The 12,436-nt window shown below is 48.5% G+C and overlaps 1 protein-coding gene across 3 annotated transcripts in view; it reads right to left on the reverse strand.

Moving 5' to 3' along the window:
- LOC113903700 (ninein-like protein) overlaps positions 1-7,960 on the reverse strand; it is a 96,684-nt gene extending 88,724 nt beyond the window's left edge. For 2 of the 3 annotated variants that reach the window (XM_027560260.1, XM_027560261.1), the window contains exon 1: positions 7,728-7,888. The gene's annotated coding sequence lies outside the window, so the exon portion shown is untranslated. Of the gene's footprint in view, positions 1-7,727 lie in introns of all 3 variants that reach the window. The other variant, XM_027560262.1, reaches the window with a different exon arrangement.
- Positions 7,961-12,436: the final 4,476 nt, after the last annotated feature.

A 12,436-nucleotide genomic window follows, 5' to 3' on the forward strand; every position in this document is an offset into this window, starting at 1 on the left:
CTTCTTTGTTCTCTACACATATTTAAAAGTCCGCAGAATTCAGCAAAACTCAGAAACCCCGGGTTTCTCCTTCTGAAGAATGAGCCTGCTGTGAAGGTCACTGTCAACACCAACAACTCAGTGGCCCAGCAGCAGACTCAGAGATGCCAAGAAGTGGGCTTCCCTGGTGGCTCAGCAGTAAAGAGTCCACTAGCAACATGGGTTCCATCCCTGATTCTGGAAGATCCCACGTGCGGAAGAACAACTAAGCCTGCCCCCATACCGGAACTACTGAAGCCTGCACGCCCTAGAGCCTGTGCACAAGAGAAGTCACCGCAAGAGAAGCCTGCACACTGCAACTAGAGAAAAAGGCCTCACAGCAACAAAGACCCCGCCCAGCCAGAAACAAACAAATAAATAAAATTATTGTACAAAAAATGCCAAGAAGCAATCACCCAAAATGTAGACAAAACACAGCAGTGAAGAAACCAGGCCATGGGGAAATCACCATATTTTGCTATTGCAGTTGCTTGAAGTCCATGCCAAACAAAATAGTAAAGTGTTATCATCCTGAGCTGATGCAGCCCCTAAATCAAACGGGGCTAAAAAGGTTCAGATGGAGCCATTCCCAAGTCTGACACATGAGCGGTTCAAGACTAGTGAGACAATACGATGCCACGCAAGTTCCCAGTGACACTGACCAGTGGCCCCAGGGTGGAGAGGACCCTGGGAGCACCAGGCACGGCCAGTTCTATAAAAGAGCCCTGCTCCTGGTGGCGCCTGCCAGCATCCGGTGTAAAACCAACACCACCCTGACTCACCCAGGAACCGGACTCCATTCGGGAAAGAAGCCTGGGAGGAAGTACTGGCTGCCCACACCCCTGCCCTCACTGACATGGGAGCTCAGAGCAGGTCTGCTTCATGGGAGCTCACTTTGCTGCTGCTCACTTTGCTGCTGCTGCTGCTGTGTCGATTCAGTCATGTCCGACTCTGTGCGACCCCATAGACGGCAGCCCACCAGGCCTCCCGTCCCTGGGATTCTCCAGGCAAGAACACTGGAGTGGGTTGCCATTTCCTTCTCCAATGCATGAAAGTGAAAAGTGAAAGTGAAGTCACTCAGTCGTGTCTGATTCTAGTGACCCCATGGACTGCAGCCTACCAGGCTCCTCCGTCCATGGGATTTTCTAGGCAAAAGTACTGGAGTGGGGTGCCATTGCCTTCTCCGGGGAGCTCACTTTGAATGATACTATAAAAGTCTTCCTAAAATGCTCTCCTGTTTTAAGTCACAGGATTTCAGAGTTTTATGGTTACTGAACTTGCTTGTCCATTATCTTGATAGACTTGAGGAAAATATCCTCATTTGACAAATGGGGGAAACGAGGCACAGATATTTGGAGCCCAAAGACAAAAACTAGGCAGTCTAAAATCAGCCTGTGTCCCAGGTGAGACCGGGATGCACCCACACCCCATCTCTGTAAGCACTGACGGGTCCTTGCGCTCCTCTCAGGGGCCCATTTTGAGCCAACTCTGGCTAAAAGTCAGGTTCCACTCTGAGACAGGAACCCAGAGGAAGAGCAGTTTGGGGGTAGAGGTGAACACAGAAATCCAGCCTGGAATGTGTTGAGTTTGAAATACCTAGCAGGCACAGAAGTGGAAATGAGCAAAGGCAGCTAGATATCTGGCCTGGGGCAAAGACACTAGCTGAGTAAAACTTCCTGTGAGCGAAACTTGACACAAAAAGCTACTCAAAGCACCATCTTCTTTTCCCACCTCTTCAAACAACAGAGCCAGGGAGAATACCTTACTGTCTGAGCCGCCAGGGGAGCCCAGAGAGAATACCACATTTCATCAAACTCAAGGTGCCTCTGATGCTAAGACAAAGGACAAAGAAAGGAAAACTCTGTCAAAACTTGACACGATGAATTCTAAGACAGCGTTGATCGTAAGATGCACCCGCAAGGACTTCCCTAGTGGTCCAGTGGGTTAGAATCTGCCAATGCAGGGGACACATATTCAATCCCTGAGCTGGGAAGATGTGACATGCCACGGAGCAACTAAGCCCCTGTGCCACAACCACCGAGCCCAAGTGCTGCAGTCACTGAAGCCTGTGAGCATAGAGCCTGTGCTCCACGACAGGAGCAGCCACCACAGTGAGACGCCTGTGCACCACAATGAAGACCAGGCCTCATGCACCTCAACTAGAGAAAGCAGGTGTGCAGCAACGGAGACCCAGCACAACAACAACAATTAAAAAAAAAAAATTCAACCCAAATTCAGAGAAGTGAGAAGATGAAAAAAATGCATCTTAGAAAAGATGAAATAGTGTAAGCTTTTATCAGTGGCAGATTTTTACATTGCTGTGAATCCAGGGCAGACATTTGTTTTTGTAACTTTTTATTCTGATGTACTTTCAATTTCAAATGCATAGAGAAGTTGCAAGAACAGTACAAAGAATTCGCCAACACTCTTTGCCTAGATAACTTCACCAATGTCTTGCTTTCACTTTGCCCCATTGATCCTACGTCCATATGATCATTTTCTCCCCTCCCCCTTACCCCATGAAGTTTTAGACTATGTGCCGTCTTATTCCTAAACATAGAATTGGCCAGAAAGTTTGTTCGGGCTTTTCACAAGATGTAACAGAAAAACCCAAATGAACTTTTTGGTCAACGCCCTACTTCCACATGTATTTACAAACACAAGGACATGGTCACAGCACTGTTATCAGACTCAGGAAACATGATATTGCTAGCATACTATTGGCCCATCCACCTTCACACTCAAATTTTGCCCACTGACCCAATAATGTCCTTTACAGCTACCCTCCCCCGAATCCAGTCCACAGCTAAGCACTGTATATAGTTCTCAGATCTCTTAGCACTCTTTCAACTGGAATAGTTCCTCATCTTTCTTTGTGTTTCTTGACCCTGAAAGTTTAAGAGTACAGAGGCCAGGGATTCCCTGGTGGTTCAGTGGTAAAGAATCCGCCTGCCAATGCAGGAGACACAGGTTCGATCCCTGATCCAGGAAGACCGCACATGCTGCAGAGCAACTAAGCTCGTGAGCCACAAACCGAGCCTGCGCTCTCGAGCCCACAAGCAGCAGCCGCTGAAGCTCACAGGCCCTGGAGCCGGGCTCTGCAGAGAGAGGTGCGAAGCCTGCGCGCCGCAACCAGAGTGCAGCCTCCGCTTGCCCCAACTAGAGAAAAGCCCGAGCAGCAACCGAAGACCTAGCATACCCAGAAAAGAGGCCAGAGGCCAGTTACTTTGTAGAATGTGACTCAAATGTAGTTTGTTTCCCACACGAGATTCAGGTTACCGCAGCAATACCCCAAGCAAGGCTGTGTCCTTCTCTGCACCTCTTATCAGGAGGTTATCTGGGACCATAACTTTGATCAGTCACTTAGTTAAGGGGCATCCACAGCAGGGCAGTCAACACCTTATTTTGTGTGTTCAACTTGAAATAATGAGTATTCAAAAAGAATTAAAAATGTATCAAGAACTGCTTAATTTTGAAGTCACACTGCTGCATGTAACTACCAGCTATGTTTTTACTTTTTTGCCACAGAGCAGGACCGACTAAGTCTGATTAATTATGTAGAACCTTGTGAACAACCTGTTAGAGTGCGACCAGCAGCGAGCACAGGTCATTGATGCAGACAGTGGCCCAGTCCAGGGGCAAACTCGCCCTGTCCCTTTCTTAATCTAGGTCCTCAGACAGCAGCGGCTTTCTCGGGAGCCGAACCACAGAACCAGTCACCTGGGCCCAGGGGGCTCAGTGGTCGCTGCAGTCAGCAGTATCACGCCCGGGAGGCGGCGGCACAGCCCTTCCTGTTATCACGGGGTCAGCGTCCCCCAGTGTGAGCGGAAGAGTCTGGTCTACCCCCGGCTCTGTCATTCGGCCCCAGCTGGAGAACTGGTGACGCTGCCCACTTTTACTTGGCTTTGCCCACTTCCGGGAACGCAGCCGGAAGCCGAGAGGCCAGGTGGCTGGATGGAGCGGCGCCTCTAGACCCCCGAGCGCAGGGCAGGTGGAGATGGTCCAGGTACAGGGAGCTCTCCCTGGGGTATGACAGCCTGCCTGCTCATCAAACTCTCCACTGAGCAGACTGTCTTGTTGGTTGTTAGAGAATTTACAATCGTTGACAAAATTCCTGTGCCCTGAAGTGAGAGAGTGAAGGTCGCTCAGTCGTGTCTGACTTTTTGTGACTCCATAGACTGTAGCCTGCCAGGCTCTTCTGCCCATGGAATTCTCCAGGCCAGAACACGAGTGGGCAGTGGTTCCCTTCTCCAGGGGATCCTCCCAACCTAGCGATCGAACCCAGGCCTCCCGCATTGCAGGCAGATTCTTTACTAGGGCGCAAGGAAACCCCTGTGCCCTGAAACTGAACCCCAAATCTGTGAATGTTTCATTACATGATGTGATGCTGGCTCTTAAATTCACGCCATCTTTGACCCTGAGAGCAAGGCCACCACCTGGCGTGAACCACACTCCTACACTCCAGCTCTTTTGTTACTATTGTTAGTTGTTATTGTTACTTCCAAGGACAGACACATCCAGGAGGCCCACAGAATGCAAGGCCAGTTTATTAAGCCATCTACACTCTTGTTCACAGATGGAATTTGGTTGACAGTTCCTCTCTTGTCCCGCACTTAGGATGACTAGACAGATGATGTTAGTCACAGCTTCATGGGGTTTTTTTGTTTTGGTTTTGGTTTTCAGTCACCAACACTGAAAAACCCTCATTTTCTTTCTAATGTAAAGAAACAACGTTGTCACTGAGGCAATGAAGTACCAGTCTTCGAGATGGGAATCACAGTACAGCCAGCTCAGCAGACTGCTGTGAGCACCAGCCAAAGGAATTTACCCGAAGCACTGAGAAGAGAGCCTGGCCCACAGTGAGTGCTTAGGCACAACTTAAACAGAAATCACCAAGAGAATCGGCTCCATTTCTGACAGTAGCTCAGCGTGGCATGGGGCCCAGGTACCAGGGACACACCACCTGTGCAATGAGCCACACAAGCCCACCCAAAGCCTGTACCTCAGCCCCCAAGTCTAAGGAAGGGCCATCCAGAGTTGAGAAAGAAGTGTGCAACTATCAGAGCAGATGCAAACTCCAACTTCCACCAAGAAACTAAAAATACAGAATGCCCAAAAGAACCCCTTGGTCCCATAGTTCACAAGTCAAACAATGCTGACAGTCAGAATCCCCTGGTGGAGAGGTCTCACCAGCGGGCTCAAGGTCACCTTGGGGCTGGGGCAGGGAAAACCTTCTGCTGCCACCACCCGCCAAATAGCTCCAGGTAGAGTCTGGCCTCCTGCTTGTGATTAACCAAATTGCTGGCCTTGAGCCTGAATTCCTAATTCATACTTGGAGAAGGAAATGGCACCCCACTCCAGTATTCTTGCCTGGAAAATCCCATGGACAGAAAAGCCTGGTAGGCTACGGTCCATGGGGTCACAAAGAGTCGGACACGACTGAGCGACTTCACTTCATTTCACTTCACTGCACTTGAAGCCAAGGACTAAGTTAAAACCTAAGTTACAGCTACTGCCACTCAACTTTTTAGGGAATGACCATGGAATCAGACGGCAAAGTGGCCTGGGTACTGGAAACACTCTTCCAAGTTGGAGGGCACTATTCCTTCAGTCAGAAGCCATGCCACGCAAGTGACTCCACCTCTGAAACTTCTACTTCAAGGCACACCAGACACTGTTTTTGCCTCCTTCTTCTAGACCTATCTTGAGTCAGAGAAGAAGAGAGATGTTCAGCAACTGCCTGCTTGTGGCAAGATCCAAAGCTAAGTGTCCAACGTAGAAAGAACATGGACAGAGGGATCTATCACATGCCCCAAACACCACATGCGCCATCTTCAAAAAAAAGAAACAAACCATCCAGTAACCAGCAACCAGCACCTAAAGCCACTCACCATAAAAGGGCAGGATCTGAACACCTTGAATACTCAGATAGAACTCTGCAACTCTTCTGTTACTCTATTTCCCACCACCAGATGTTCGTAAGGACTCAAGACACACAATCAAACTACAGTAAATCCCCTACATATGAACAAGCTCCATTCCAAGAACATGTCCTTAAAGCCAATTTGTTCATAAGTCCAACAAAGTTAGCACTGGTACCCAACTAACAAAATCGGCTATATAGCACTGTGCTATAGTTGGTTTACAATACTTTTCACACAAATGAAACAAACACAAAAAAAATAAAGAAAACATTTTTAATCTTACAGTACAGTACCTTGAAAAACTACAGTACAACAGCTGGCACACAGGGGCAAGAAGAGTTACTGACTAAACAGGCAAGGAGAGTTACAACAGGCAAGAAGAGTTACTGACTAAAGGAGGTGGGAGATGGTAGAGGTGAAGGATCATCAGCCACAGATGGAGGACAACCTGCAATTTCACTCCTGCCTGATGGTGATGCGATGCACATTTGCATCTTTGAAAGTTCACAACTTGAAGGTTCATATGTAAGGGTACTACTGTAACACTAAAGGATGAATCCCCAGCATGTTGTGCACAATGACACAGCCCATCCACCTCCGAGAAGCCCTGCAAACTGCAATGTCTGGGGCAAACATGAGCTAGAGAAAAACAGCTATCCATCAAAGTTTATATAAACTCCTCAACTGAACAGAATTCTCTGGTGGTCCTGTGGTTAGGACTCCAGGAAGGTGGCATAGGTTGGATCCTTGGTCAGGGGAACTCAAATCCCACAAGCGGAGTGGCCAAAAAGAAAAGGTAAATAAGATAAATTCCTCAATTAAAAAATGTTAAAACCCTAACTTTTCGATAAACTGTTCTCCTAGTTTGATGACGTAAAATGTTATCTGAGATTCAGGTGCTTTGGAGATGGCCTGTTATTTTACCATTCTGCAAAAACGATTATCTATTTTTTTTTATTGAACCTGAACTATAATTTCAGCAGCAGCCCCTCAAGAGCATCTTACCGTCGCTCCGTCCTATTGACAATGCTGGCGGTGGGACCGCGAGCATCACTCGATCCTCCAGCCTGGACCATCACAAGACCACCGGCTCCCAGTTCTTGCCCCCACCCCCCCCCCTTCCCTTGCACCACCACCCCCGGGGCCGTTCCACAGCTCGGCCTAAGTCTCCAGGAGCAGAAAGGACCCGAGCGAACTTCCTCACTTCCATCTTGTGCAAATACACAGCTCAACAAGGAGTTTCCAGTTATCAGTATGATTTATGGGATCCGCGACTAAGCGCACCCGCGGGAGGAAAGCCGCGCTTCTGCAAAAACTACTTACAGCATACAAAACTCATAACAAACTTTTCCGCCCCAGAGCGTGAGTCCTTATTTCTAACAATTTTTTCAAGTGTAAACTCGTAATACAGCAAAAGGAAGCAGGTAGGAAGCAGAGCTTCTGCACAGTGAGGCGATCTTACTCAGAGCTCATCCCGAGCAGTAACTGGACGCCAGCAGCCGCCTAGAGGACCGGCCCGGCCGCCTTGGGACCCCAGCCGATCGCCCGCCGGCCACCTGAGCCAAGGTCCTGGAGCGGCAACCCAGACGCGACCCGCGAGAGGGCCGGCCTGGCTCTACCGAAGCCGCCCCGCGCCCCAGGGTCTCGAGGGAAGCGAGTTCCCTCCGGACTGACTCAGGGGCCCCCAGGCCCGGGGGCAGAGCGAGGCGCGGAGCCCCGGCCCGCGGTCCCAGCGCCCGCCACTGTACGCCCCCGGGTGCGCGATTACCCCCGCGCTCGGCTCACCTGGGCTGCGGCGTCTCGGGTCCCGTCCGCGCGGGGACAGACCAAGGGCGCGAGCGTGCGCTCCGCTCCTAGCCGCGTCTCGCCGCCGCTCTTTGTGTCTGGAGGCCCGGGAGCCGCTCTCCTCCCCGCCTGCAGGCGCTGAGGCTGCTCCTGGCGCGGGGCAACGAGGGCCGAGCCCTGGGCGGGACCAGGGGAGGCGGAGCCTGAGTCGGGGGCGGGCCCCAACTTAGAGGCGGAGCCAGAGGGGCGCGGCGGGGCGGAGAGGCGGGGCGGAGAGGCGGGGCCAGAGATCGCGGGACCCTCCGCGGCGGGGCAAAGCCAGGGGCGGGGCCCCCTCAAGAGGGGCGTGGCCCGTGCCGAGTGGGTGGGGTCGGTGGGCGGGCCCGCAGTGGGTGGGGCCCCGTCTGGAGTCCGCGGGGTGGGGATCCTAAAGGACGAGAGGGCTACGCGCTGCCCCGGGAACATCTTGGGAAAATTTAGAGCCTCAAGGGATGAACCAAGGGGCTGACCTTGCTGATCTCTGTGAGCAATGCACCCCTGTTCTCAGGTGTCGGTCTAGCATCCTCTTTTGGAAGCAAACCAGGCAACACACCTTAAACCCAAGTTGAGCACCATGCTCTGCTGCTCGGGGTGATGCCAGAGCCTTTACGCTGTGCCTGTGACCTTTCCCAGACAGGGAGGGACCAGCAGAAAGTCAGGCCACGCCGAGGTGGTCAAGCTGCCAAGACCCTGGTCGATTCCAGTTGATGGAAATTCCCCTAAATTCCCAACGGTGCGTGTTGCCAGAGTGAAGACTGTCTTTCCTCTCCTGTTCCTTACTCTCTGCTTGCTTGGGTTCTCTCTCACTCACCAGCTGGTGAATAAATTGTATGTCAAATGATGCTAGTGGAAGTGACAGAATCCCAGCTGAGGTATTTAAAACTTTAAAAGATGATCCTGTTAAAGTGCTGCACTCCATATGTCAGCAAATTTGGAAACCTCAGCACTGGCCACAGGACTGGAAAAGGTCAGTTTTCAGTCCAATTCCAAAAAGGGCAATGCCAAAGAATGTTCAAACTAATGTACAATTGCATTCATTTTATATGCTAGCGAGGTTATGCTCAAAATCCTTCAAGTTTCAGCAGTATATGAACTGAGAACTTTCAAATATACAAGCTCGGTTTAGAAAAGACAAAGAAACCAGAGATCAAATTGCCAACATTTGATGGATTGTGGAAAAAGCAAGAGAATGCCCCCCAAAATCTACTTCTGCATTACTATGTTAAAGCCTTTGACTGTGTGGATCACAACAAACTGTGGAAAATTCTTCAAGAGATGGGAATACTAGACCACCTTTCTTGTCTCCTGGGAAACTTGTATGTGGGTCAAGAAGCAACAGAACTGGACATGGAACAATGGACTGGTTCAAAAGTGAGAAAGGGGTAGGTCCAGGGTGTTTAAGGTCACCCTGCTTATTTAACTTATATGCAGAGTATATCATGCAAAATGCCAGGAGAAATATCAACAATCTCAGATACGCAGATGATACCACTCTAATGACAGAAAGCAAAGAGGAACTAAAGAGCCTCTTGATGAGTGTGAAAGAGGAGTGAAAAAGCTGGCTTGAAACTCAGCGTTTAAAAAACTAAGATCATGGCACTCGGTCCCATCACTGCATGGCAAATAGAAGGAAAAAAGTGGAAGCAGTGACAGATTGTATTTTCCTTTGCCCTTATCCCAAAGAAGGGCAGTACCAAAGAATGTTCAAACTACTGCACAACTGTACTCATTTCACATGCTAAAGTAATGTTCAAAATCCTTCAAGTTGGGCTTCAAAAGTGTGTGAACCGAGAACTTTCAACTGTTCAAGCTGGATTTAGAAAAGGCAAAGGAACCAGAGATCATATTGCCAACATCTGCTGGATCATGGAAAAACCTAGAGAATTCCAGAAAAACATCTACTTCTGCTTCATTGACTATGCTAAAACCTTTGACTGTGTAGACCACAACAAACTGTGGAAAATTCTTAAAGGAATGGGAATACCAGACCATCTTACCTGCTTCCTGCAAAACCTGTATGCAGCTCAAGAAGCAACAGTTAGAACTGGACATGGAACAGTGGACTGGTTCAAAATTGGGAAAAGAGTATGTCAAAGCTGTATATATAATGGATATAATTTGAGCAAACTCTGGGAGGACAGAGGAGCCTGGCATGCTGCAGTCCATGGGGTCACAAAGAGTTGGACACGACTTAGAGACTGAATAACAACAATAACAACATGGGAATCATAGTGCCATATACTGGCTGCTTGTGAACCACCCAGTCATTTAACCTTTGGTTTCCTCAGTTCCCTCATCTGTAATTTAGAAATTTTAAAAATAGTCACTGGATAAGCATGTGTGCTAAGTCATATCTGACTCTTTGGGACCCCATGGACTGTATCCCACCAGGCTCCTCTGTCCATGGAATTTTCCAGGCAAGAGTACTGGAGTGGATTGTCATTTCCTCCTACAGGGGGTTTTCCTGACCCAGGAATTGAACCTGAATCTCTTTTGTCTCCAGATTGGTGGGCAGATTCTTTACCATTGCACCACCTAGGAAGCCCAACAAGCATGTATCACGTTTAAATGAGCTAATCAGTGGCTACTTATCTGAAGGAGGCAGGGAGACCAGGAATCCTTCACCTTGAATATTTAAAAATTAAATGCTAGTCGGAGGCCTTCCTTGGTGGTCCAGTGGTTAAGAATGCACCTTACAATGCAGGGGGGGCACTGGGTCCATCCCTGGTTAGGGAATTAAGATCCCACAGGCTGTGGAGCCTCCAACTACTGAGCCTACACACTGCAACTGCAGAGAAGCCCTTGAACAGCCTGAGTGCTGCAACGAAGATGCCGCAACTAAGACAAAACACAGCTTAAATAAGTAAAAGAATTAGATGTCTTAAATATGTAAGTAAATAAATGCCAATGGGTATATCTTACTGTAACCGAAAGTGGGAGTCCTGCTGCTTGCTGCTCAAAAACCAATAAAGAGGCAAGGTTAGTGGAAAGGAAACTTTATTTCGCTTTTTTTTATTTTAGTTTGCTTTATTTCAGATGCTGGCAACCCATGGTGGGGAGTGGAGAGCAGATTCTTGTCCAAAAGCTGACCCTCCACATCCATGTGGCTCTCCTACTTTAAATTTTTTTATTTTGAATTAGCATTATATTTATAGAAAACTTACAAAAATAGTACAGAGAGTTTCCATATACTTCTTACAAGGTTCCCCTAAAATTAACATCTAATACAATCATGGTTAACAGAATCAGGAATTTAACATCAGTACATTACTATTAACTAAAGGCCGTATTCAAAAAATCAGAAATATTTCCAGCTTATCTTGCTTAGGTGGAAGATGAAGTTGAAACATTACCCAACACTTTAGGGAGAAATGAGGTGTTCTGTTCTCACCATTACTTACTAGTGGCATATTGATTGTAATTGTTTTACAAACTCAGTATTGTTTAAATTTAACCAGCAGTTGGGCTCAGTGGTAGATTCCAGTGCTTTCCTTTCGAAAGATATTATCTTACCCACAGTCTGGATTTAGAAGAAAAACTAACCCCAAATTCTATTTGTTAGTTTGTAATCTTATCCTATGAGAAATACATTCAGTCTCTCTGTCTCTGCTGCTGCTGCTGCTGCTGCTAAGTCGCTTCAGTCGTGTCTGACTCTGTGCAACCCCGTGGACGGCAGCCCACCAGGCTCCTCCGTCCATGGGATTTTCCAGGCAAGAGTATTGGAGTGGGGTGCCATCACCTTCTCCGCTCTCTGTCTCTAGAGCATGCTTAATGTCTGGAGAGACTAATGATGCAAGGGGCTTCCCAGGTGGTGCTAGTGGTAAAGAACCCACCTGCCAATGCAGGAGACATAAGAGATGAGGGGTTCAATCCTTGGGTCAGAAAGATCCCCTGGAGGGCATGGCAACCCACTCCAGTAGTCTCACCTGGAGAATCCCACGGACAGAGGAGCCAGGCGGGCTACAGTCCATAGGATCACAGATTTGGACACCACTGAAGTGACCTAGCATGCAGGCACAATGATGCAAGAGAAAGAACATTCAGGACATGTTGGGTGGGGATCAGCATAACTTTAAGGTATGAGAGGGAGAAACTAGGGCCCTAGAGTTCTGAAGACCACTCACAACATAAGATGCACCTTATCAGGTTACACCCAAAGCCCCCACCTCCCAATGTTTCTCCTCCAATTTATGTGTTGTGACAAATGACAAACATCCCATAACCATGTATTCCTTTACTCAAGGCTTTGATGGCTCCACATTTACTAGGCAAGGGAATCTAGGCTCACAAACCCTAGTCCAGGGTTGTTCAGACATCCCAGTGCACCTTTCCAACTTCTATCTTTTGTCTCATGAAGCCCTGGCTCCAGCAAAGCCATGTACTGGCTGCCTCTTGAGAATGCCCTTGGCACTCCTGCCTTCGTGTTTTTGACATGAAAGGCTTCTCTCTGCTTGAGTTGATCCATTCATCAAGGTTGCACTCCAGCCTGATCACTTTGGAGAAGACACCCTCAAGACCATCTGTCCAAGTCATCCAGTAATAGTCCTCTTCTGCTTTGTGCCAATCATTCTGGTGTCCTGATCTGTTATTTACATCATTATCTGAAGTTCCCCTGGTAAGTCCTTGTTGTTTGAGTCCCACCAAGATTATAGCTATAGCTATATATATAA

This window comes from Bos indicus x Bos taurus, chromosome 13 (genome assembly GCF_003369695.1).
Source record: "Bos indicus x Bos taurus breed Angus x Brahman F1 hybrid chromosome 13, Bos_hybrid_MaternalHap_v2.0, whole genome shotgun sequence".
NCBI lineage: Eukaryota > Metazoa > Chordata > Mammalia > Artiodactyla > Bovidae > Bos > Bos indicus x Bos taurus.